Source organism: Dasypus novemcinctus, chromosome 4, assembly GCF_030445035.2.
Source record: "Dasypus novemcinctus isolate mDasNov1 chromosome 4, mDasNov1.1.hap2, whole genome shotgun sequence".
Lineage (NCBI taxonomy): Eukaryota > Metazoa > Chordata > Mammalia > Cingulata > Dasypodidae > Dasypus > Dasypus novemcinctus.
The window spans coordinates 17,653,439-17,681,188 of record NC_080676.1 but is presented as its reverse complement, the minus strand read 5'-3'; positions in this window follow the sequence as shown (position 1 = coordinate 17,681,188).

The window sequence follows — 27,750 nt, the reverse complement described above, 5'->3', positions numbered from 1 at the left end:
AGATTCAGGTCCCTGGAGCATACACCAAACCCCAGTAAAAGTTAACAGAAGAGGCATGTGAACAAAGATCACATCTGAGTTCAACTCCATCACACTCAGGAACACAAACTTCAAAATAGGGCCAACTGATAAGGCACTGAACTCCCTCTGCCATGACTATAGAACCTGCGGGTCCCTCTAATGCATTTTTAATCTCATTTATTGTGTATTTCATTTCATTCCCATAGTTCTGCTACTTTTCTTTACAGCTTTCAAATTGTTCTTTATGTTCACCCAGTGTCTTTTTAATATCCTTTATTTCTTTTGTCTTAGTTTCCTTCAACTCCTTGAATTGATTAGGAAATTTGTGTGATTATCATTGATTAGTTGTCATAAATCCTGTGTCTCATCAGGATTTTTGGTTTGTTCCTTTGGTTGGACCATATCTTCCTGTTTCTTAGTACGGCTTGTAATTTTTTTTGTTGATGTCTAGGTATCTGAATATGTTGGTGAATTTATTCTGAAAGTCAACTTCTCTCTCTTGCCTGGTGGTTTTGTTTAGTGGCTCTTCTTTATTTTTGTTGTTATTATGGTCTTATTATTTTTCTGGTTCTTCAATGGCTTCATCTTTTGCCCATTAAATCTTCCCTAGGATGATTTTTTTTTCACTCCTCCCTTATGTCACAAACTCCTTTTGTGATCTTAACCATTCCATGATTTCAACCACTACCCAATAGCAGTTACATTCAAATATATGTCTCTACTTCAGTCATCTTCCTTGAGCTCAGGCTTATTTTTCTCTTCAATAGATCACCAGTGCATATTCCACAGGCAAATTTGGGCAGGATGGCCAAAACAGAATTTATCATTTTCCCCTTAAATTGGTTCCTATCCATGTATTCTCTTCCTTGGTTGGGATAGCCCCATTTACCCAAGATAGACAGGAACCAGAGAAGTATGCATTATTCTGCCATGATCCCCCTTAATCCAATCAGTTAATCACTAAATTCTTCATTTAAGATGTTTCTTTAATCTGTGTCAGCCTCTAGTTTTCTACTGGTATTGTGTCTATAGCTCTTACTCCTCTGTCATCCTGGCCATTGTTCCTCACTGCCTAATACCTGGAAGGTTTCCCATTGCCTGAGGGTCTAGCTCACTCCCCTTAATCTGATTTATACATATTTGCCATCCACCTTTGTCCCTATCAGCATTTTATTCTCTAGTCTCAGCTTCTTACTTCCTAGAATTTTCTCCCCACTCAATCCAAAATATTTTCAATTCCCTAGTAAATCCTCCAGCTCTTTCTCTTTGCTCAGTCACCTTCTTTGTCTACTTTGCCCTTAATTATCCTTTAATACCATTTCTGACATCATCTCCTCTAAGAGGCCTTTCCTGAACATTTGAATGTGTCAAGTACCATTTCTTTTATCATACTCTGTGCATGTTCCTCTCATAGTGACTACCACACAGCACTACATTTATCTATTCATGTACCAGCCCCCCACATGAGATTGTCAGTTTTTCAAGGTCAGGGACTGTGTCTGATTCATTTTTGTATCTCCAGTAACTATTACAGTCTGTTTGATAGTAGTTTTCAAGAAAGATTTCTTAAGTTGAAAAATGAAATTGATTCTGTAAAGAAGACATTAAATGTAAACATGCTTGAGGCCAGGTTGGTACTCACAGGCTGTCATTAATTTGGGAGATGCAAGAGGGTCCAGAAACTGGTTCTCATATTTGTACGTTGCTTGGTGATCATAATGGACATGGAGGGTTGTCTAATTAGCACCAGGTCTACTTTTTTACCTCCCTAATCAATATCTACCCTTCACCTATGCCTTCCCATGCCTGGGACTACAGTACAGGGATGGGCATAGCTGTGTTTTCATATCTCCTTTGATAATGATTGATTCCAAAATGTGCATGGGACTCCTTTGGGGCCACTGAGGTTGGAATAGTCTTCTTCCACTCCACTCACAGTGGCCTTTCCTAGCTGATCCTCTCCCTCTGAATGTTGTATTGGGTGGACATAAGGTCCCTCCTTCTACTGAACTACCTTGATCTGTTATCTCAGGCTGGGGATAAAGATAATACACAGAGGAATGATTAAATGTGAGAATCCTGCGGGAAAAGAATTGGAATTACATCCTAGTTCTGTACTTGATTATAATCCATGTAAATGTATTATTGATTAAACCAATTTGAGATGAATTTTCTGATATTTGTAGTTGAAAAACAACTTATATGATGAGGTTATCATGAACTCATCAGAGAAGATTCATCTAGGACTTCTTGCCATTCCTTAACACACCAAGAGAAAGGATGTATGAAAAGCACTTAGAACTGTGCCTGGTAAGTAGTAAAAATTCAATAAATGTTAACATTTGGTTATACAATGGCTCTCAGTTACTTCTAAGTAAAATGTGGATTCAACCCATGGCTTGCTTTGTCAGCTAATATTGCAAAGAAGATAATGAGCTTACCAGTGCTAATTGATTAGAGCATTCTCTTATGTGGGAAGAAACTGCCTGATTTATTAGACATTCTCCAATCCCATTTTTCTTTTATTTCTGTCAGCACCTTCATTGCAGTCAGTTATGTCAATAGCAAAGGTTTTTCTATTTCCATTCTCTTAACCCTCAAGAGAACAAATTCTGATCACACAAACATTCCAACTATTTCTTAGGTAAAGTTTCCCCTTTCTTTCTCTTTCCTCTCTTACTTTTATGTATTGATCACCTTTAGTTTTGCTTTCAGAAGGGTATTTCAGTAGAGGGTGATAAGTGATGATATTATTTCTTTGGCTACTCAGGCAAATACCATGCAATGGATCAGCTTAAACAATGGTAATTTATTAGTTTATGGTTTTAATGCTGAAAAAAAAAGACCCAATCAAGTCATCATCATGACAGTGCTGTCTTCCTGAAGACTGGCATTCTGGGACTGGCTACCAGCAATCCTTAGCTTTTTCAGTGGCAAAGCACATGGTGGCATCTCCTATTCTTTCCCTTCTCTTCTGGATTCCATTGATGTTTAGCTTCTGGCTGTTCCCTGTGACTTTCTCTGTCTCTTCTGAATTTCATTCTACTTATAAAGAATTCCAGTAATAGAATTAAGACAAATCCTGATTGAGGCAGGCTATACCTTAACTGAAGTTACCTCATCAAAAGTCCTCCTTACAATGGATTCACACCTACAGGAATGGATTAAGTTTAAAAACATGTTTTCCTCAGGTTCAGCACTCCACAAACTGCCCACCACAAGTGAGTATCTTGCATCAGTTTCCTGCATCTTCATCAAAATCATAAAAGTGTTCTGCCATTGATTAGTATTTTCATTGTCTACCAACCATGAATCTAAAGATTGACGATTACCACAAAATTTCGGAAGCTTTTGACCACCTTTTCTACAAGTTCCTTAATTGCACCAAATGCTCCATTTGATACACCCCAGTTTTGGTTTGACCTTCATTTCTTAAATCTGATTTTTTTTTTTTTAATTTCTCTCCCCTTCCTGCCCCCCCCCCCACCCCGGTTGTCTGTTCTCTGTGTCTATTTGCTGTGTCTTCTTTGTCCACTTCTGTTGTTGTCAGCAGCATGGGAATCTGTGTTTCTTTTAGTTGTGTCATCTTGCTGCATCAGCTCTCCATGTGTGCGGCGCCATTCCTGGACAGGCTGCACTTTCTTTCGCGCTGGGCGGGTCTCCTTACATGGTGCCCTCCTTGCGCATGGGGCTCCCCTACGTGGAGGACACCCCTACGTGGCACGGCACTCCTTCTGCACATCAGCATTGCTCATGGACCAGCTCCACATGGCTCAAGGAGGCCTGGGGTTTGAACCGCGGACCTCCTATGTAGACGGATGCCAAGTCCGCTTCCCCCTGATTCTTATTATATGCAAACATGGGGCCACCGCAAGACCAAAAAAAAAAATGAACTGCTTGAGGTGAAACAAAACTTTGTACTAATCAAACTAATAGACCCAAACAGAAAGGTGTATTTGAGTTAATAATGTGGATAAATATTGGCCCAGGTAAAATGGAAATATTTTGGAGTCTGACAGGCTTAGTTTAAAACCTGACTCTGTTCATTCATTCTGTGTAATGTTTGGGCAAGTTTCCTGTTGATAAAATAAAGATAATATTGCAGGAAACCAATGAAACCATATGCAAAATCCCAAGCAAAGTGTCTACTACCTAGTAGAACTATTAATTTTAAAACTTTTGATTTTTAGAACTATTATGTAGTAGGTTCTGCAGCATAACAAACTACCCCAATACTTAGTTGCAAAAACAATAAAAATGTATTATTTCTCATGAAGTTGGATGGCTGGGCATTTCTTCTAGTTTGGGCTTGGTTGATTGGGACTAGGTGATGTAGGGCTTCAACTGGAATGGCTAGAATAACTAAGGCTTTTTCTCATCTTCCAGTAGACTTGGCTGGGCTTGTTCAGATGGTGACAGCCAGCTTCATAGCAGCAAGAAAGAGCAATCCCTGATTAATAGAAACTAGTCGAGTCTCTGCTAACAGTCCATTGATCAAAGCCAGTTCCACAGTCAAGCACAGATTCTGTGGGTGGAGAAAAATCTCTACCTATTGATGGGATAGGGTATAAAGTCAGGTTGTAAATGGACATGCATAGACAGTGGGAAAGAATTTACAGTCATTCTTTTACAGTTCACCATGCAAAAGAAAAAAGAAAAAAGAAAAAAAAAAAAGAAAGCTGATGGATACATTCCAACTCTCTAATTAGAGGAATAACTAGTACAAAACTGTGAAGGATATGTATTTATGAAAATGTATAAACTGTACCAGATAATTCATTCAGAAAAAAGGCAGCTTTGGAGAATCATCTAATTCATATGAGGGAACATGACTAATTTAAAAATTAATAGAACCCTGTGTGTTCCTCCAAGAGTAGAATTTGACCTGGTGTATATGCCATTCACTGGCTTTATTTGAATTATAAATTACCATAGTTTATTATGTCTACTCCCATATAATTTCCATTATAATCTATTATTTTAATGTAACTCATTAAAATGGAATGATCAATTAAATTACCACACAATTATTTAAAATCTTATGGTGTTTGATCTTAGTCTCTTGAATTAGGAGGATTTGTAAATGATTAAACTTCTGTGCAAGTACTGTGATATATGGATTCCCATAATTGTACATAAAAATATTTACTAGATATTGATGTTTTGAAATTCCTCTTCAATTCTACTCATTTCTCATGGGGGAGTTTACGTCATATTTGTGACATCATTTGAGTTCTTATTTAGATTTACAGTTTTTAAGACCTATGCCCAGTGGGGCTCATATTCCCCATTTGAATTCACATATCTCCAATGTGTTGTTTGTCTCTTCTTTTTCTTCTTTTAGGACAATCGGCACCCTTTATTTCCTTGATTTTTCCCTCATCCATATTTTGCAAATATTTTACATGAATATGCATTCATTTTGTAAAGAAATGGGGGAAAATATACATATAGTCCTATAGCATCCTCCAGCTGACAGTTTCTTTTTAATAGCACCGTTTGCTAGAATATATATCAGTTTTGTTTTGAACCTTATCCTAGTACGTTCACCATCACATTAAGAGAGAAAGGAATGAAGCCTCCTCATTTTAAGATTCATAGGGTGTCTGGGAAACCAGCATGTTTCTGCCTACCTTATTTTTTCAATTAATTATTGATTTATTTTTATTAGAGAAGTTGTAGGATTACTGCAAAATCATGTATAAAATTTAGAGTTTCCATATACTACCTTATTATTAACAAGTTCCATTGGTGTATTACATATGTTGAAATTGGTAAAAAAACATTTTTATAATTGTACTATAGGACATGGTTTACCCTAGGATTCATTATTTATGTTATAGAGTCCCATGAATTTTTAATTAATTTTTATTCTAGTAACTTATATACTGCCTAAAATTTCTCCTTTTAACTACATTCAAATGTTTTTATTTCAGTACTGTTGATTACATTCACAATGTTGTGCTATAATCAGCACAATCCATAAAAAACTTTTCCATTATCCCAAATAGGAACTCTGTACAATTTAAACATTGACTTTCTTACCCCTACCTTCCCCCCTAGTAACCCATGCTCTAGTTTCTGGTTACATGAATTTGCTTATTCTAATTGTTTCATGTAAGTGGGATCAAACAAAATGTGTCCTTTGTGTCTGGCTTATTTCATAAAACATGATGTCTTTAAGGTTCAATTGTGCTGTTGCATATATATTAGAACTTCATTCCTGTTTTACAGCTTAATAATATTCCGTTGTATGTATGTACCACATCAGTTGCTAGACACTTGGATTATTCCTATCTTTTGGCAAGTGAATAATGCTGCTAAGAGCATTGGTATGAAAATATATGATCAAGTCCTTGCTTTTAATTCTTTTCAGTTTATACCTAGAAGTAGGATTGCTGGGTCATATGATAATTCTATATTTAATTTGCTGAGGAAATACCAAAATGTCTACCACAGCAACTACACCATTGTACATTACAACTAACAATGAATGAGTGTCTTGGCTTTTCCATGTACTCTACAACACTTGCAATTTTCAAATTTTTAAAGTAGCCAGTCTAGTGGATATGAAGTGATTTTGATTTATTTCTCTAATGGCTAATGGCGCTTAACATCTTTTCATGTGCTTATTGCCCATTTGCATATCTTCTCTGGAGAAATGTCTATTCAGTTCTTTTACCAATTTTTAAATTGGGTTGTTTGTATTTTGTTCTTGAGTTGTAGAATTTCATTATATATTCTGAATATTAAATTCTTATTGGCTATATGGTATGGTTGTTTGAAGCTATATGTACCAAAGGAAAATAGGTTCTTATATTTAATCCATTCCTGAGGGTGTGAATCCATTTTAAATGGGATATTTTAATGAGGCTAATTCAATTAAGGTATGGCCCACCTAAATCAGAGTGGATCTTAATCTTATTACTGGTATCCTTTATAAGCAGAATGGAATTCTGACAGAGAAAGCTACAGGAGCAGCCACAAACTGGACATAATGGAACCCAAAAGAGAAGGGAGAGACCTGGAGATGCTACCATATGCCTTGCCATGTGACAATCTAAAGACCCCAGGATCGCTGGCAGACAGCCTCAGAATGCCACAGTCTTTGGGGAGAAAGCATTGCCTTGATGATACCCCAATTTGGACTTTCTTTTAGCATTAAAACCATAAAGTTAAAATTCCTATTGTTTATGCCAACTAATTGCATGGTATTTGCTTAAGCTGCACAGGAAGCTAAAACAGATTTTGGTACCAGGAGAGTGGGGTGTTGTTATGGCAAATACCAAAAATGTGGAAACAGTTTTGGAATTGGTTAATGGGTAAAGGCTGGAAGAACTGTAACAGGCTTGATAGAAAAGGCCTAGATTGCTTTAAAGAGACTATTCATAGAAATATGAATGCTAAAGCTTTTATTCAGTGAGGCTTTAGATGAAAATGATGAATGTGTTTTTGGAAACTGGAGGAAAGGTAATCCTTGTTTTAAAGTGGCAAAGAACTTGGCAAAATTGTGTTCTCATTTTTTATGGAAGGCAGAATTTGAGAGTGATGTACTTGGATATTTAGCTGAGGAGATTTCCAAGATAACTGTGGAAAAAGCAGCCTGATTTCACCTTGCAGCTTATAGTAAAATGTGAGAGAAAAAGTATAAGCTGAAAACTGAAATCCTAAACACAAAGAAGCCAGAAATTGATGGTTTAGAAAATTCTGAGTTCTGAAAAGGAAGTCCCCAGAGAATAACACTCCATGTGAGGGTTTAACTGAATGTGGATCCAGTCAGCCATTTCAGTGCAAAGCAAGGTTGGAAATGCAGTTCTCCAAGAAGGATTTATGGAAAGTTTTTTTCCTGCTGGTTTGGACACCTGTGTACTACATGCAAGGTCAAATTTTTGCATAAATTTTATGAATGAAACCATGACCAGCCTGGACTAACAGGGGTAAATTGAAAGAAAAATCACTTCTCTTCAAGGTCAGAACAATGGAAGCTGAGGTCTAGACTGAAGACAACTTGTGCCAAGAGAGCAAGTCTACCTAACTGTGTGAAAGGGATGAGTCTGCCCTGGAGCTTGGATAGGGTAGACCTTCCATTCCCTTGTTCAGGAAAAGCACTACCTCCCCAGTGCTCAGAGAGGGTGGAGCCTTCACCCAGTGTTTGAGGAAAGCATGGCTACTGGTGAGGTATTTGGAAGGGGAGTGGCTGACACTTCATCAGCCCAGAGGACAAAATATCATTGTGTAGATGACTCTCAGATATTGAAATATAATGTGGTATGTCCTGCAGGCTTTGGGGATTGTTCCTGTTTTATAGGAATTTCTAATTTCTCCCTAAGGGAATGGGAATGTTCCATGCCTGTCCATCCATTGTATAATGGAACCAAACAACTTGTTCTCTAGGTTTCACAGGTTCACAAATAGAGGAATTGTGCCCCAGGACACACCACATCTGTATTAGTTACTAAAAAGGAGGTGCTGATGCAAAGTACCAGAACTCCTTTGGATTTTATAAAGGGTATTTATTTGGGGTACAAGCTTACAGTCACAAGGTCCTAAAGAGTCCAACTCAAGGTACCATAGGAAGTACTTTCTCACCAAACTCTGTTGCTATGTGTTGCAACATTATGGTGGGCAATGTCTGTGAGGTTTCAGCCTTCCTTCTTCCTCTTAAGACTCTGACTCCGTGGTCCAAACTTCATCCAGTCTCAACTGTAGGTTGGCATAAAGCTTGTCTCTCTCTCTAGGACCCATTTATTTCAGGCTCAGCTGCTCTGGTCTCTTAGCAAAGTCAGCTGTAGATTATCAGGCTCAACTCTCTTCCCAGGGCCTCTGCTGTGTTTAATGAGCTTTTTCTCTTTTCTTGCATGTTTACTTCTGTGTGTCTATTTCCATGTGAGAGGCTGTTTTATCAGCCCAAGAGGGCCAGGACTCAACACTGAATTGAACTCGAATCATGTGATTGGATCAAAGCCCTAATCTTAACATAATTTAATCAGATGTCTCAGCTGAATCTAATACAGTCAAAGGGTTATTACACCCCGAGAAACAGAAGAGGTTACAAACATAAGCTATATTTCTTTTTGGAATTCATGAATAATAACACACTGCCACAAAACCCATAACTGATTTTGATGAGACTTTATACTAAGCATTGTTTCTGAAATGACTTACGATCTTTTGGAAAATTGCAATGAAATGAATGTATTTTGCATATAGAAAGTGAAACAGGCTAATAAGATAGGGAATTAATAAACGGATCTGCAACCTGACAAGGAGTCCACATAGACATCAGAAACCCACAAGATGGCTGCTGGAGGAACCCCACCCCCGGGATTCTGCTACTTAGAACAAAGGCTTCTTCCTGAGAACAAGGAAAAAGTCCAAGATGTTCTCTAGAAACTTTATCATTGGGTCCTCACTAAGGAATTAATGGCTGGGGTAATCCATCAAAACAGCAAACTGCTGAACCTCCTCCCCTGCCATTAACAAAGGGGTGGAATAATTAGCAATTTGAAAGCAAACCCAGAGGCTTGAGTGCACTCTTCTCTCACCATGCTCTTCTGTGTCTGGACCTGTTCCCTGCCCTCTTTGTGCTTCTTTTGCCATTTTTCCTCTGCCATGCGGCCACGCAAGTAACCCTGGGGACTTATAATCTATAATGGGGAATTGTAGCTTGTAAATCAGCCCTCTTCCTCCCTTTCATCCTATTCTCTTTACCTGGGACCCCTGCTCTGTTATTTTCTCCCATTTCTCCTCCTTCCCTGTCGCAAGTCAAAACTTCTACCGTTTTCCACCCGACTGAGGCATCCCCCAGGCCGGTGGGCTTGAACTAGTTGGCCCTGGGGGAGTGAAGACGGATATGGAGAGTATGCACACTCCAGAGATAGGGTTCTGGACCAAGTCTAACTTTATTACATAGGAACAGTAATTTATAATTTAGGGCAATAGGGAAGGGGGGCTAGGCAGTATTTGATTGGCAGGGGCGAATATATGCCCAAACAAGAAGAGGGGTAAGCTATGGGGGATGGTTAGGTTGATCACGTAGGCTGAGCTTTTTCGCACCATACTGTCTGATTGGTGGGGATCAAACAAAGGAAGAGGGGCTCAGAGAGGAGGAAGAAGATGTGGTGTAGCTTGACAAGGCTTGGTTGCCATTCTGTCTGACTTCTTGGTCAGTGGCTATTTTGTTTAGCTGTGTGGTTGCCTTAGAGACAGTGTGTCGGCAACTGATAAGCTATGCCTTGTCGGCTGTGCACAGGGTGTTCTTGGGTGCTTTTATTCCTCCTACACTTCCCTATCTGAAAAAATTACTGGCCTAACTCACCCCGCATGCTCTTGAAATTCATTTCTGCATCATAGCCAAGAACCTAGATAGAATCTAGTAACAGAAAGAGCATGTCTTTTTGGGGTCCAGAGAGTGGAATGTGATAGTCTGAAGCTGTATGAACCCCAGAAAACCATGTTCTTAAACTGAATCCATTCCTTTGGGTATTAACCCATTATAAATAGGACAGTTTGATGAGGCTACTTCAGTTAAGGTATGATCCAGCTCAATCAGGATGGGTCTTACTGTATTACTGGAGTCCTTTATAAAACAGAATTAAATTTAGATGGAGAGGAAGCTAGAAGGAGCAGCCAGAAGATGAACATCCAACAGAACCTGGAAGGGAAGGGAGAGACCAAGATACACTACCATGTGCCTTGCCATGCAAAAGAAGGACCAAAGAGCACCAGCAATCATCCCCCCAATGCACGGTTTTGGGGGAGAATGCATTGCCTTGATGGTACCCTGATTTGAATGTTTTCTCAGTTTCAAAACCATGAGTGAAGAAATTCCCATTATTTAAGCAGAAATATTTCATGGTATTTGCTTGAGTAGCCTAGGAAACTAAACCATGTAGTTGCAAATATATTCTCCCATTGTATAGGTTGTTCCTTTCCTTTCAGGATAAATTCCTTTGATGAACAAAAGTTGTTTGTTCTTTTTTTTTTTTTTTAACTTAAATGAGTTCCCATGCTTCTATTTTTTCTTTTGGGCTTGTGCTTTGGGTATAAAGTCTAAGAAACCATCCCCTAACACAATGTCCTGAAGATGCCTCTCTAAGTGTTTTATAGTTCTGGTTCTTATATGTATGTCTGCTGAATCATTTTGGGTTGTATTTGTATATGGACTAAGATAAAGGAGGTCCATACTCATTCTTTTGCATATGGACATCCAGTTTTCCCTGCACCATACGTTGAAGAGACCATTCTTTTCCTATTGAGTAAACTTGGCACCCTTGTCAAAAATCCATTGCTATAGATGTGAAGATGGATTTCTGAACTCTCAGTTCCATTCTATTGGTTTATAGGTCTGTCCTTTTGCCAGTACCTTGCTGTTTTGATTTCCGTGGCTTTGTGATAAGTTTTAAGATCAAGAAGTGTTAGTTTTCCAACATCATTCTTTTTTTTCCATTTAGCTTTTTCTATTCAGGGTCCCTTAACCTTCCATATAAGTCTGATGACTGGCTATTCCATATCTGCAACTACACTATTGGAATTTGGTTGGTATTGTAATGAATCTGTAAATCTCTTTGGCTAGATTTGACTTCTTAACAATATTTAGTTTCCCAATCCATGAATATGGAATGTCCTTCTATTTATTTAAGTCTTCTTGAATTTCTTTTTGCAATGTTTTATAGATTTATTTGTGCAAGTCCTGTATATCTTTGGTTAGATTCATTCCAGTTTTGAGACTTTTGGTTGCTATTGTAAATGGAATTTTTGTCTTGGTTTCTTCTGATGGTTCATTCTTAGTATACAGAAGCACCACTGACTTTGTTGTTGAACTTGTACACTGCCACTTTACTAAATTCATTTATTAGCTTCACTAGATTTCCTGTGGATTTTTCAGGATTTTCTGCATATGGGATCATGTCATCTATAAACTGCAAAAGTTTCACTTCTACCTTCTTATTTAGATACCTTTTATTTCTTTTTCTTGCCTAAATGTTCTGGCTAAAACTTGTAGTGCAATGTTGAATATCAGTGGAGAGAGTGAGTATCCTTGTCTTACTCCTGATCTTAGAGGAAAATCTTTCTAACTTTCATTGTTAAGTGTGATGTTAGCTATGTTTTTTTTTTTTTTTCATATATGTCCTTTATCATGTTGAGGAAATGTCCTATTCCTTGTTTTCTAAGTGTGTTTCTTAAGAAGAGATCCTGACTTTGGGTCAAATGCCATTTCTGCATAGACTGAGATGATCATGTGCTTTTTTCCCTTTGTTTTGTTAATGTGGGGTATTACATTAATTGATTTTCTTATGTTGAACCACTTACGTATACCAGGGATAAATCCCACTTATCATGGTGTATAATTCTTCCAATGTGCTCTGGGATTCAGTTTGCTAATATTTTGTTGAGGGTTTTTATACCTATGTATAAGAGAATATTGGTCTATAATTTTCTTTTTTGTGATGTCTTCATCTAGCTTTGGGATGATGGTGAGGTTGGCCTCATAAAATGAATTAAGGTGTGTTCATTCCTCTTCAATTTTTTGGAAGAGTTTGGGCAAGATTTGTCTTATTTCTTCTTGGAATGTTTGGTAAAAGTCCTCTATAATGTCATCTGGTCTTGGGCTCCTCTGTTATAAGGTTTTTGATGGCTGATCCAATCTCTATACTAGTTATTGGTTTGCTGAGCTCTTCTATTTTTTCTTGAGTCAGCATGGGTACATTGTGTGTTTCTAGGAATTTGTCCATTTCTACCAGATTATCTGATTTATTGGTGTATAGTTTTTCACAGTATCTTTTAATAGTCCTTTATATTTCTGTTGGTTAACTTCTAATTTTAGTTATATGTGTTCTCTCTCTTTTCTTGTTTCTCAGTCTGGTCAATTTTATTGAACTTTTTAAAGAAACAACCTGTGGTTTTGTTTTATTCTTTCTATTTATTAATCTCTCATTTGTCTCTACTTAAATCTTTGTTATTACCTTTGTTTTGGGCTTATTTTGCTCTTCTTTTTCTAGATCATCTAATTTTGAAGTTATGTTTCTGATTCAAAATATTTCTTCCTTTTTAGTGTAAGAATATAGAGCAATAAATTTCCCTCCCACCACTGCCTTTGTGCCACCCACCAGAAGTTTTAGTATGTTCTGTTTTAATTTCAAGATACTTCTTAATTTCCCTTATGTTTTCTTCTCTGACCCATTGGTTGTTTAAGAGTACATTGTTTAATTCCCATATTTGTGAATTTTTCCATTTCTCCCTCTGTTATTGATTTCTGATTTCATTCTATTGTGGTCAAAGACACAGTGTATGGTTTAAACTTTTTTTAATTTATTGAGATTTCATGTTATATCCTGGAGAATGGTCCATGTGCACTGCAGAAGAATGTATATTCAGCTGCTGCTGCTACTAGATGAATTGTTCTATGTTTATCTATTAGGTTTAGTTGGTTTGTGGTATCATCAAGTCTTCTCCTTCCTCAAAGATGTACCTTCTAGATGTTCTACCCATTATTTAAAGTACCTATTAAAGTCTCCTAATATTAATGTGCAACTATTCCTTCTTCAAATCTATCAATATTTGCTTCATATATTTTGTGGCAATGCTCTTCCATGTATATAAATTTGTGATTGTTATTTCTTCTTGTTGAATTAACTGTTATCAGTATACAATGTCCTTCTTTGTTCCTTGTAACAATTCTTGACTTTAATATTTGATTTTAGTGTAGCTATCTGGCTCTCTTTTGGTTATTACTTTCATAGTATATTTTTTCCATTGTTTTACTACTTCTTGTCTTCACAATCATTGATTCCTTCTTCTGCCAACTCCAATCTGCTGTTGAAACCCTCCTGGGAATTTTTAATTTCAAGTATTGTGGTCTTCAACTCCAGTAGTCCTGTTTGGTCCCTTTTTAAAATTTCTCTCTCTTTATTTAGATTCTCATATCATTCAATCATTGTTTTCTGGATATCCTTTAGTTCTTTCTTTGTATTTTCTTTCATGTCCTTGAACATATAATAATGTATTTTTTAAAAGATTTATTTATTTATTTCTCTCCTGTACCCCCCCTCCCCCAATTGTCTGTTCTCTGTGTCCATTCACTGTGTGTTCTTCTGTGTCTACTTGTATTCTCATCAGGTGGCACTGGGGATCTGTGTCTCTTTTTGTTGTGTCATCTTGCTGCATCAGCTCTCCACGTGTGTGACATCACTCCTGGGCAGGCTGCAGTTTCATGCAGGACAGCTCTCCTTGCCCAGGGCCCACTCCTTGCACAGGGGGCAACCTTATGCAGGAGCATCCATGTGTGGGCCTGCTCTCCTTGCACACAGCAGCACTGCACATGGGCCAGCTCACCACAGGAGCCAGGAGGCTCTGGGTATCGAATCTTTGGACCTCCTATATGGTAGGTGGATGCTCTATCTGTTGAGCCACATCCGCTTCCCTAGTGATTTTTAAAAAATATTTTCTTGTATGTCCACAGTTTGGTCTTCATTAATATTTTCTCATTTTTTTATCCTCTTCCTTTAGATGAGCCACCATTTCCTGTTTCTTTGTTTGTCTTATAATCTTTTGTTGAATGCTGAGTATTTTAGTATTTTAAAATGTTAACTCTGGGATTTATTCCCAGAGATGTCTGTTTCTTGATTTTGTGTGTAGCTAGAGATATGACAGAGACTTTCTTGAGTGCCAGGAACTAACAAAACCAAGCAAACTACTGCAAAAACAGTCTTTGCAAATTGGCATTGCATTGACTGGAACTCTCCTCCGGCCTCCAGCCATCCTATCAAGAAGGTCAACCCAAGATAATGCAAAGGTTAGGGTCCTTCCTGTCTCTTATGAAACTGTGTCTTGTCCTGCCCTTCTGCTTAATAGTGGCCTTTTGAATTCTCCTGTTTATATGAATTTTATCTTCCAAGGAAATAAACCTTTCCCTCTCCTGTGTACTACACTGCAGGATTTAAAGCAGACTTTATCTTAGGCGGCTTGACTCTACTGTTTTTTATCTTGGTTTCCTTGTCTCAAGCTGCTTTTGCCTGGAGGATAATTTTTCAGAGGGTGTCTGAACTGGATTGGAGTTTCTTAACTCAGTCTTTCTCAGCTGGAAGGAGGCTAGATATCCACAAAAGGAGGTCCAGGTATTTCCACACCACCCTGAGGATGGGGCACAGGAGGGTTCAGCAAGGTAGCCAAGCGCTTCTCTTATGGCTCTTTGAAACAGTGTTTTTCTGATTAGGAACTTTCCTAGTAAACACAGTCCTTTAACTCTTTTCTGTAATGTTGAAGAAGAGTTCTGTCGTTAAGTCTCCTCTGCCGCTTTTGCCTGGTAGGGTTGGAACAACAGCTACCCTCAGAGCCAGGCACCCTAGCAATCTCAAGTAGTTCATCAAAAACATCACTCAGCTCTCATACCATACACCCCTAGATCTTGGGGAAATTATGCCAAGTTTCAGGGTTAAGTGCCTCACTGCTGCCTGCTGAGAGGCTAGGGGATGGGTGATGTTAACCACTTCCCACAGAGTGTATGTAATTCACTGGTATTTACTGCAATTTCCCAGCCTACAAATATTTAATATGCAAATTACAATTAGTATTTATCTATTTATTATATGAAATCTTTCTCTTGAAGCACTATAAATAATCCCAATTCAAGTTACTATATGCAATTGAAAATTATGTTGTTATATTTTGTGTACATATTTTATAATAATTTTCATTCATTTAAGCTGGTCTTTTCCACATTTAGTCCAAGTTAGTGTTTCCTAATATACCCTGAAATAAAAATAAGAAATATTACACACAAACACACACACATACACACAAAGACTAGAGTGACACTAATTATTCCTTTTCAATTCCATGTAAATCATATTTTCCTTAGAATTTATGGAATCACCTTCCTAATCCATGCTGTTAAAAATGAATTAACTTTCTTTGATATTTTAGAGACTGTTTAATTATTAATTATCTCCATCATGTGAATAAAGCTTTGGTGAATTCCCTTCCCAGCATCATCATGCTCTTCTTTAGGGATAAGCTTCATTTGAATATATATATAGCAAGTTCAAACACACATATACACTTGATCATAATGATATAAAGTTACAAAGCAATTTTAATGAAAACTATTGAGATATGTTGTATTTTAAAATCATTTTCTTCTGAGAATGGTATAAAATGGTGATGTGTGTACACCCATGGGATAACCAGTAAATGTTAGCTTTCAGTCATTTTCCTGGGACCATGCAAGAATTCATCTGCAGTCCCTGGTCAGGCACTCGTGGGAATAGAAATGCTGCACTCTTGGCTTGACATCAGTGCCATTTCCGAATGTTACCATGGTGATCACCTATGCATCATCACGAACCCTTCTCACAACAGCTCAATTTGAGATTCAAGTTTCACGTTTCCATGATTATGGGAGAGTAATTATTTCATTACTCAAGGGAAGAAGATTTAGGAGGTAAATAGCTCTTCATTAAATCTTAAATGAGTCTAGTCTTTTTAGGCCACAGAAATGCCAAATATTAAAGTCATGAAATCCAGAAGAGTAAAACATGACTGGAAATTGAAAATAAATTCAATTTTTGAATAGTATAACTATAAGTACTTTTCTCTAGTGAAAATGTCTTGCATAAAATGCAAGTAAATTGTGTCAGTAAGTCATGATTTAAAATAATTTCTACATAAATTAAATGCATGGATGGTTGTATATATACTTGAATAAAAGTGCCTTTATAAAGAGAGGGGTTTTTGAAATTAACCTGGCTTGGGAGGAGGTAGAGTCATATTTTATAAGGTATACTCTTTTCTATGTATCTAAATAAGAACTACATTGTAAAAGAAAGGATTCTCATTGCACAGACTATGATTTTATAAAGAAGTGTCATGTCTTTTATTTACTGCTGTTGTTTGAATATTATGCAATTGGAAATAAATATTAATGTGCAATATTTTCAAAGCATACTTGATTTTACGATATGTCACTAGGTAGCTGTAAATTAAAGGTGTCTGTATTTTTTTTTAGATTTATTAAAATAAATAGCTGGTTATGCTACTTTGCCCAACATCTGGACTTTTTACCCACAGTATCAGAAGGGTGCTGTAATGCCGCTTACCTGTCCAAACCACAACTCTCCTGGGAGAGACCTTGAAAGGTTATAAAAGTTTTAGGCCAAAGCGTTCAGCTGACCTATTCTGTATGTTAGGTTATGCCCACTAGAAGAGAAACATTTCAAACTACACTGTGTTATTTATTTCTAAAGAGCTTTTTCTGTTCCTTTTGTCCTGTGTTACCTCTGACAAAAGTCCAGATGCACTGGAGATTTAAAAATAGAATTAAAGCTGCATAGAAGTATAGCTCCTATATGTGACAGAAGTTGTTGTAGTTCAATAATAGTGATTTATTTTTGGCCTTTCTGAGTCCCTGAATTTGTATTCTGTGCAACCTTAGACAGGGCAGGGAGAATTTCAATCATAATCATTTTCCCAGAGGAAAGATTGTCTGTTTTTAAGCCCATTTGACCCTTCTTTGGTCTTTAATGCCTCAGGATGAAGAATTAATTTACCTGTATTAATGACATTTTTTCTTAGTTTAGTGGAAGGAAAATTAGTCAGAATTGATTGTTGGGAGGCTCACTGATTGAGTAATTAATTAATTAAAAATTATTCATTCATAAATCTCTGGAGAAGTGGGATGGGAAGGTTAAGAGGTTCAGAGTGGCTGTAGTCTTCAGTGCCTCTTTACTTATTAGTTACATTTAATTCATGAAAGACTCATAAGGCATTCTAGCTGTCACACCTCTTAGGAAACAGAATCTGGGAGATTGGCAGGCACAAACAATAGCTCTCCAATACTGTTAAAATCAGGAAAGTCATGGAAGCGTTCAGTGGATGTTAACCTTTTAAAGCTAGATTGAACGTTTTAAGAAAAATAGACTCCTTCCAAAGTTTTTGGGGATCACAGTCCAGCATAGGATAGTCAACAACTTGAACATGTTTTTTCTAACGTTCTTCAGCCCTTGTCCTCATGCAGAATTTCTCAATGGCCTGTGGTCTTCTCACTGAGTTCATCTCTGTGTTGCTCTCACCAAAGTCCCTTATCTCTCCCTTAATCCTCACTTCCAGAGTCATATCAAAGCATCCTTCAAAATTCTGGTTACTTTTCATGCAAAGTAATTTAGACATCTTTTATTGAAATTGTGTGTATTTGCATGTACATGTGTAGGCAAATTTGGGTCCTCGGGCATGAGCCCATGAAGTTATTTTCAAACAAAAGCTGTTCTCTCTTCAACATAATTTATTATTTGTCTATTGGTCAACCAAGTCAAACTACAGTCAGCATTTAAAATAACATTTTTCTCTACTATTTCTACCCATAAATTGTGGTTAAAACCATCTGTTGCAATTTGTCTGAGTTGCAGTAAATCTTTGAGGATACCTGTACTCTTGTGGGTAGAGGAAACGTAAATGGATAAAGGGTTCCTCTGTAACTAAACTGAGAAGGCACCAGTCCCAGAAGCTACTTGCTTCAAGTTCTTTTCAAGGTTTGTTAGTGGGGTAAACTAAATTTTGTTGCAGTACCAGGCAGTCCCAGGGGCTTAACACAACAAAATTTATTTCTCAGGATAGCAAAGCTCTCTGCGGTCTTGATGACAGCTACCCTTCGTGTGGTAGCTGCTGGAGAGAGAGAGGCAGGCACATATTAGATCCTCCGTATGGTGGAGATGAAAAGGAAGAGGGATAAACTGCAGCAGTTTGAAGGAAGAGCACCAAACTTCACACTTTAAAATTTAAGAAAAACCTACCAAATAACATAGTGTCTAACCAAATAAAGTACTGTGAAAGGAATAATGGTGCTATTCATTCAGTTAGTGTGGGGATTAATGGCCACTATCATGTCTCATGAACAGAAGGATTTACTAAAATAACCTCTTGGTTTCATTCTGTACTAACAACTCCACCAACTACCCTAATTAATTGCCCCAAAACTGTTAATAACCATGTCATCATAGACCATCATGTAAATGAGCTTTAAAAAGTAAAATCTGAAGAGCAATCTTGCCATTCATTTAACTGAACTAATTATAACGTAGGAATAATTCTCACAGCAGGTGAAAATAGAAAAAAAAAAAAGCCTGCTTTTGCAGGAAAGCAAAACATTTTCGATTTTGACATAAAAGTTTTGGAAGAAACAGAGAGTTTTTTTTTTTTTTCCAAAGTAAAGTCTGTCAAGGTTTTTTGTTTGTTTGTTTCAATCATATTTAACTGAAATATTTGGTTTCAAAAAGATATATGCGGCTGCTCTCTAGTTTTTACTGACTTTTTTATCATGATGAAATGTATCCTATTCTCATAGTGTTTTTATGAAAAAATATTGCCACACTTGACAAGGCAGAGGTGTAACATTTTAGAATCAATTAATATTTATAAATTGACTTGTTTACTCCTTTTTAATACTACTATAATTTACAACTCTAAAGTATAGATTATATAATTTCTTAGGAAGGCTGTTCGGGGTAGTGGAAAAGAATCCATTTTAAAACCCGACATACTTCTTAGCTGGCTGAGCTTAGGCTTACTGCCTTTTACCTACTGAGGCTACAGGGTCCAAAGCTGGAGTGAGCAAAGCTATTGTGCATGCAATAGGCCCACCCAGGTGTTGATACATGGTCACTATTGATTAAAGTGCTTTCTTTTTATTTTCTGTGGCATATTTTCTCTTATGTTTTTGCTGCTGTAACTTTGATTAACCACATTTTATTGAGTTTTCACCAGCTTTACTTTTCAGGGAAAACCCAGTATTTAAAAATTGGTTTGTCTTATGGTGGTACAGCTATTCAAAAAGATGTTAAAGGGGAAAAATATTTGGAACCTTTTAAGAATAGTTAGAATAAGTAATGAATTTAAAACTGTTTCCAGAAGCAGAGAATAGTTTTGGAAGTCACACTCTAGTGAAAGTGATTTTTAAAAATTTAATTTGCCTTCAGTGAAAAAAGTTGCAGTTAGCATAGATGGAAGGAAAGCTACATATTCTGATAGCAGAGTTATCCGTGAGAGTATAATTAATAGAAGCCATTAAATTTAGACAGAACAGGAAGAATCATATGAACTTCATTCACATTGTCCATTCTCACCTGCTATTTTAGTTTCCTTGGTTGCTCAAACAAATCCCATGCAATGGGTTGGCTTAAACAATGGTTTTGAGAATAAGAGAATTCAAAATCAAGGTATAATTAAGGCGATGCTTTCTTCCCAAAGACTAGCCCTCTTAGGCTGGCTGACAGCGAGTCTTAATCCTTGGCTCCTCTGTCACATAGCAATGCACATGGTGGTCTCAGAACCTCTCTCTTCTCTTCTGTGTTCCATTGACCTTAAGCTTCTTGCTTCCATTGCTTTCTCTTGACCTGTCTGAATTTCATTCTACATATAAAAGACTCCAGTAGTAGGATTAAGACACATGGTGACTGAGTTAGACCACATCTTAACTGAAGTAACTTCACCAAAATGTTCTACTTACAAATGGGTTCACACTCATAGGAATAGATTAAGTTTAAGAACATGTTTTTCAGGGGTACCTAGCTCTAAACCACTGTACCTGGGATAGTCAAAAGAGCAGAGGAGCACAAGGAATTCTAAGTCAAAGAAAGGCATTTCTTTATTTTAATGAAATATTATTGGAAATTTCACTATGACATACTTTTTGTAAGATTTTGCTTAGTTTTAATTGCAATGAATGAAAAATTTGGGGGTTGGCATAGGTTTACTAATAACGTCATTCAGCCCAACTTGTGTTCCATAAAGTGTTAATGTCTTCTGTTAAGAAAACATATCCAAACCTTGAAAATGAAGTGGGATTATAACTAAATGACTTTTTTTAAAATTATTTATTTCATGTTTTAAATTTTTCATTAGAGAAATTGTCATTTTATATAAAATTCAGGTAAAAAAGAGAACTCCCATTAAATGGCTTTTCAATGTTATTGTTTAACAGACTCCTCTAAGACTTACTTGCTTTTATAGGAGAATCACCTATATTGACTAAACAATTTTCTATTTCATTATATTTACTATTTCCCATTTACAGTTTCATTTATGTTTCTGGCTGTTAGAAAAGACAACCCCAAATGTTGCAGTTTTATGTATCTACAGGACGTTAACAATTTTTATATCTATTAGCCAATTCAGTTCATCATTCCTTTGATTGACTGAGTCTATGAATCTGTTTCTCAGATTCTCCTTTGAACCAGACTTACCATTTGACTAGTTTCTTCATCAGTAAATTAAAATCTTTGATATGTGTTCATTCTACATTTATATGAATCCTGTTTTAAATATTTTTGAAAATTATACTTTTACACCTCAATTGTGAGCTCATTGTTTCAAGAGGATTTTCAAAGTATAACTTTCAAAGCAGGGTAGGAAATAATGTGCTTCAACAGTAGATTGATCTAACTTTATGTTAGTAGTCTGTTTATTAGCTGATTGGTATTATCACATACATATAGTCATAAATATATTTAAAGTATCATCATTTTCAATAATGCACTCAATTAAGAAGGTACATATCAAAAGTTTCCCTTAAGAGCATTTCCATATTTTAATATTTTAGGAGGTAAGTATTATCATAAGATAATTAAATAAAACCATATTGTATGCTTTGAAAATATAAGATTTGGAATGCAACATATGTGATCTTTTATTGCTTAGGTTAAGAAGTATATTCTTTAATAGCACTTTAATAAGGAGAACAGTATAAAGTACAGATAATAAAATTTCTCACTTCATACTTTACATTGTCATTCCACATGATTTGGGGAAATCAGATAGGAATAGGTTGAGATAGTGATGAGCAGACTAAACTTTATTTTTCCAGTGTTTTATAGCCTACTTCTTTTTATTCTTTTCATTTCTCAGTCTGGGACCAAACAAGAAAGAAAATAGGAAAATTTTGTTATAAAGTTGTGAACACGATAAAAGCTACCCACAAGTGAAATCTAATAGTGAGCATTTGTTACCTAGTGAGAGGTTGCTGTGACTTTGGGTTGTCTCCAGAAGGTACAGAGCTAGGAGAGTGATGCCCCTGATTACAATCTCCTATCTTCATTGTGGGTGCTTCCAGTTGGCTATATCCGAATAGAAACTGGAAAGCAAAGAAATCTGTTGATGCAACCCATATTGGTCAGCTTCCCGTGGCTGTTTACCCTTGGAGAAGGGTGAATAGTGGACCTGCAAGAGAATATGGAAGATATCCTGCACACCTGGTAAATATTCAACAAGGATGTTAGTTGCCAGTCAACACAGGAAAGAGAGACTAGGGCTGAAAGTCTTTAAAGGCTGGGACCAGAGGTTTGTGCAATCCATCGTTTCAGGTCAAAGGGAAATTTGATATTGAGTGAGGGCACTATCAGTCTAGATAGGAAATCAGGTGTGGAGTTCAGTAGACAATAAAGTCACAGTGATGTGTGTACAGATGGTTGAATTGAATCAAAGTTTAGACACAACTAACTGGTAACAATGGGACAGTCCCTGTAACTTCTCTACATTTACATTTCCTCATGTGCAAAATTAGAAAGTTGTTATAGAATGTTTCATCCTCATATAACTTTGAAATGAGAAAATAGAAACTGGAGCAAATAAAGTTTTCATCAGTTTTGTATATTGCTTTACTTCTAATTATTGTTTTTCAGAGAAGCAGCTAAAACAGCATCTTTGGTGCACTTATATTATTATTTATCAATGAATTCTCCCTGAAGGAGGCAATCAACACCAGATTGTTAGGGTCACTTTAATTAGAGCTGTAATGGTTTACTCTACTCTATGAAGATGATATTTACTCTAGATATAATGAGGAAGCAAGAAGTGATAAAATGCAAGAATTAAGGATTTATATCCAAACTAGGGGGAGGGGAGAAGGGAATCTTTATTTTAATTAGATGTTCCTCTCAAGTATAAAGGAAAAGGTAACTTAGTGTCTCTATTACAAAAGAAACAACTCAAGGTTAAATAATTTGAATGTGTACAGTTGACCCAAAAGTAGATTGACTGGGTTGGTATTTAACATAAAGTTGTGTGCATTTCTTGCCTTAGGGCCTAGAAGGCCCTTTCTGGCTATCACTGCAGAGATTTGAATGTACTGCCTAATTGTCCCAGTGAAGTGTATGCTTGGCTGGCCCTCCAGCTCCATGCCTCTGCTGATTACTGGCATATTGAAATTGTTTTGAGAGAGAATGGGGCTCTTGGTTAATCCCTATGCTCAGTATCAACATATCATTGATTCATTATTAGTACAGTATGCTTCATTTCCCAGCAACAGGGATGGGGGAAGGCAAATGTGACTATTTCACAACAAATACAACCTAATGAATATCCAAGTTGGATAACTAATGTTCTTTTTCTGGGTAAAGTTCCTGTACTACATAAAACATTGAAAATATTCATTTTCTCTAAATAAGAGCTGTAGAGTTCAATAGCTCTATTTTAAAAATTATAAAATAATTTGACTTGTCTTCTGTATTAGTCAGCCAAATGGGTGCTGATGCTAACTACCAGAAGTCTGTTGGCTTTTATAATGGGTATTTATTTGAGGTAGTACAAGACCATAAAGCATGAATTATTTCCCTCACCAAAGTCTTTTGCCATGTGTTGGAATAAGATGGCGGCCGATATTTAGCCTTCCTCTTCCTCTTAAGGCTCCATGGTCCCAGCTTTTTCTAATATCAGCTGCAAACTGGGATAAGCCCCATCTCTCTCCTGGGGCTCATTTCTCTCTGGGCTCAGCTGTTGTGGTCTCCCCACAAGGTATGTAGTTTCTCTGTAAGTTCCTGCCCTCTTGGTGAGCAGTGCCCAATCAAAGCCTCAATCATTATATAATCAAATAAGAGTGAAACCTCTGAATCTGACCCAATCGAATATGCCCAGAGGGACAGATCATTTCACAAACACAATCAAATATCTATTTTTGGAATTCATAAACAATATCAAACTGCTACACTCCACCCTCTGACTTTCAAAAAGACATTACAATATTTAAAAAAACCTTAAGTCAGTAGAATGCTAAATACAGAATTACATCACAATCAGTTTAAATAAATACAGTTTGTCTTGAGGCAAAGTCCCATCTGGCTCTAGACCTTTGAAACTTACAAAACCTTTTATCTACTTCCAATACATAAATGGTCAAAGAATAAACATTTTCACTACCATAAGGAGAAATTGGAAGGAAAACATGAGTCATGGGTCTTTTACAGTTTAATAATCCTGCAGGGTATACTTCATTAGATGTCAAAGTCTGGAAGTCATTCTTAAGATGATGGTTTCTTCTCCCTGAGACCACATGGGGACCCACCCTTTCCACAGGCTTGCCCACTAGATAGGCAAGATAGGCTTGCCTATCTGTAGACATGGGTGGGGTTCCTCTCTCTCGGCCCAAGGTGATGTCTTAATTCCAGATCTCGGCTTCCACAGTTTTCCTCTTAAAGTCATCTTCCTTTCAATATCTCCCTCTTAGTCCAAGCTGACAGTGGTTTTGTTCATGCAGTGCTCTCAAAAAGCTTGTTGGTTTAGCATTCAAGAAGCAGGGATCCAAGCCATCAGACAGTAGTAAGACTTTCCACAAGTCTTTCCTAGGTAACTGCATTTTCAATCTTGATTTACAAGTTCCAAGTTTAGGTAAGTCCTCAAATGGGGCACTGTCTTCTGGGACCTTGATTTCCAGAGGCTTAAAATTTCCAGAATCAGTTTCTGGTTTCTTCGTGCCCAGTAATTCAGTCCTCAGCTTATCTCTCTCATCTAGCATTTTGCTATAAGCTGCAAGGAGAAGCCAAGCTGCATTCTCCAAGTTTACTTTGGAAAGTTCTTCAGCTAAATGCCCAGGCTCACCATTTTTAAATTCTGTCTTCCATAAAACAACAGAAGTTAATTTTGCTAAGTTCTCTGCAACTTTAAAACATGGATCGCCTTTCCTCCAGTTTCCAATTATAGTTTCATCATTTACTTCTAAGCTGTCATAAAAAGTCTCTTTGGAGTCCCAATTACAATCAACAGTTTCTTCAAAGTACTGTAGGTCTTTTCTACCAAGCATCTCACAATTCCTTAAAAAAATACCTGTTACCCATTTTCAAACCATCCCAGCATTTTGTGCTGGAGCATGACCCCACTCCTGGTATCAAATTCTGTATTAGTCAGCCAAAGGAGTGCTGATGCAAAATAGAAATCTGTTAACTTTTATAAAGGGTAATTTTTGGGGGGATAGAAGTGTTCAGTACCAAGCCATAAAGCATAAGTTACTTCCCTCACCAAAGCCTGTTGCCATGAATTGGAGCAAGATGGCTGCTGATGTTTAGTTTTCCTTTTCCTCTTAAGTCTCCATGGTCCCACCTTTTTCCAATATCAGCTGCAAACTGGGATAAGTCTCATCTCTCTCCTGGGGCTCATTCTTCTCCAGGCTCAGTTGCTGTGGCCTCCAAATAAAGTCAGCTGTAGATTATCAAGCTCTTTCTCTTCTTGGGGCCTCTGCCATGTCTATGGTGCTATCTCTAGTCCTCTGTATTCTTTTCCTGAATGTTTACTTCCCAGGACACCAGCTCAAAAAGCTCAAAACTCCCTTCTCTGTGATGCAGTTTCTCTTGAAGGGCAGGAACTCAACATCATACTAACATGGCCCAATCAAAACCTCAGTCATTATTTATTGAAATAAAAGTGAAACCTCTGAATTCAGTCCAGCCTAATGTACCCAGAGGGACATATCAGTTTACAAACACAATCCAATACCTATTTTTGGATTTCATAAAAAATAATAACCTGCTACATCTTCTTATTTATATTTTTAGTTATAAAAAAGAGTAAAGAAACAATTTCTTAAGTTAGAGTGTGATACATAGTTAAACACTTTTATATATATAGTTTTCATTTGTATCACTGGTAACTATATAAAACCACATGTAAACATTGATTAATTTATCAATAAACCATTTAGTTATTTATTTAATAGCACATTAAAATTTTTTTGTGGTAACATGAATGCAAAATGAAATTTCCAGTTTTAACCACTTATATGGGTACAATCCTGTGATATCAATCACATTCACAATATCACGTCACCACCACCATCCATCACCTCAAAGAGAAACTATTCATCCATCAAGCAATAAATTCCCACTGTTCCCTCTTCCCCACTCCACAAACACTGGTAACCTGCAATCTACTTTCTGTCTCCATGAATCTGATTATTCCACATACTTCATATATAAGTGAAACCACTGTTGAGTTTGGCTTATCTCATATAACATAATGTCTTTAAAGGTCATCCATGCTACAGCAGGTATTAGAACTTAATTCCTTCAAGTACCCTTTTTCAGTTCTTTTCCATATATACCCAGAAGTAGAATTTTTGGTTTATGTGGTAATTTTATAAATAACTTTCAAAGGAACTGTCAAGAACTTTTCCATAGTGGCTGTGGAAAACATTCCCATAAACAATATATAAGGATTCCTATTTCTTTGCATCCTTGCCAACACTTGTTTGTTATTTTCCATCATTTTGTTTAATATTAGCCACTCTAGTGGGTATGAAATAGTATCTCATTGTGCTCTTGATTTACATTTTTCTAATGGCTAATGATGTTGAACATATTTTCATGTGCTTTTTGGCCAGCTGTATATCTTCTTTGGAGAAATGTTTATTTAGACCTTTTGCCTATTTTTAAATTGGTATTTTTGTTTGTCTTCTTGTTCTTAAGTTGAAGAATTTTAAAAATATATTCTAGATATTAAACATTTATCAGACATGTGGTTTCAAAATATTTTCTCCCATTGTGTAAGTTGTTTCACTCCACAATAAATTCCTTTGAAACACAGAAGATTTTAATTTTGATGAGACCGTGTTTGTCTATTTTTAATTTTGTTGTTTGTGCTTTGGGTGTAAAGTCTAGGAAACCAAAAACCAACACAAGGTCTTGAAGCCCAACATTTTATTCTGGAGTTTGATAGTTCTGGCTCTTTTATTTACATCTTTGATCCATTTGAGTTCATTTTTGTGTAAGGTATAAGGTGGGATCTTTCTTTTTTTTTTTTTTGCAGATGGAAATCCAGTTTTCACTTTATTACAGCACAGTTTATTGAAGAGACAACAACTGAGTGGTTGTTGCCCCATTGACAAAAATCAGTTAGCCATAAATGTGAGGATGGTTTCTGAGTTCTTAGTTTGATTGCTTTGGTCTATGTATCTGTCCTTGTGCCAGTACCATTCATTATGTTTTGAATACTGTGGCTTTGTAATAAGATTTAATATTGGGAAGAATGAGTTCTCCAGCTTCATTCTTCTTTTTCAATTAATAACGTTGGACCTTTTTCCTTTCCATTTAAATCTGATGATTGGCTTTTCCATTTCTGCAAAAGAGGTTGTTGGAATTATTAGTGGGATTGCATTGAATCTATAAATTGCTTTAGGTAGAATTGACATCTTAATGATATTTAGTTTTCCAATCCATGAGCATGGAATATCCTTCCATGTATTTAGGTCTTCTTTGATTTATTTTAATAGTTTTGCAGTTTTCTGTGCACAAGACCTTTATATCCTTGTTTGATTTATTCCTAGATATTTGGTTCTTTTATTGAAAATGGATTTTTTTTTCTTATTTTCTTCTTTTGATCTTTCATTGCTTGCATATAGGAACACAGATTTGGGGTTATTGATCTTATACCCCACACCTTTGATGAATTAATTTATTAGCTCTAGGGCATTGTTGTGGC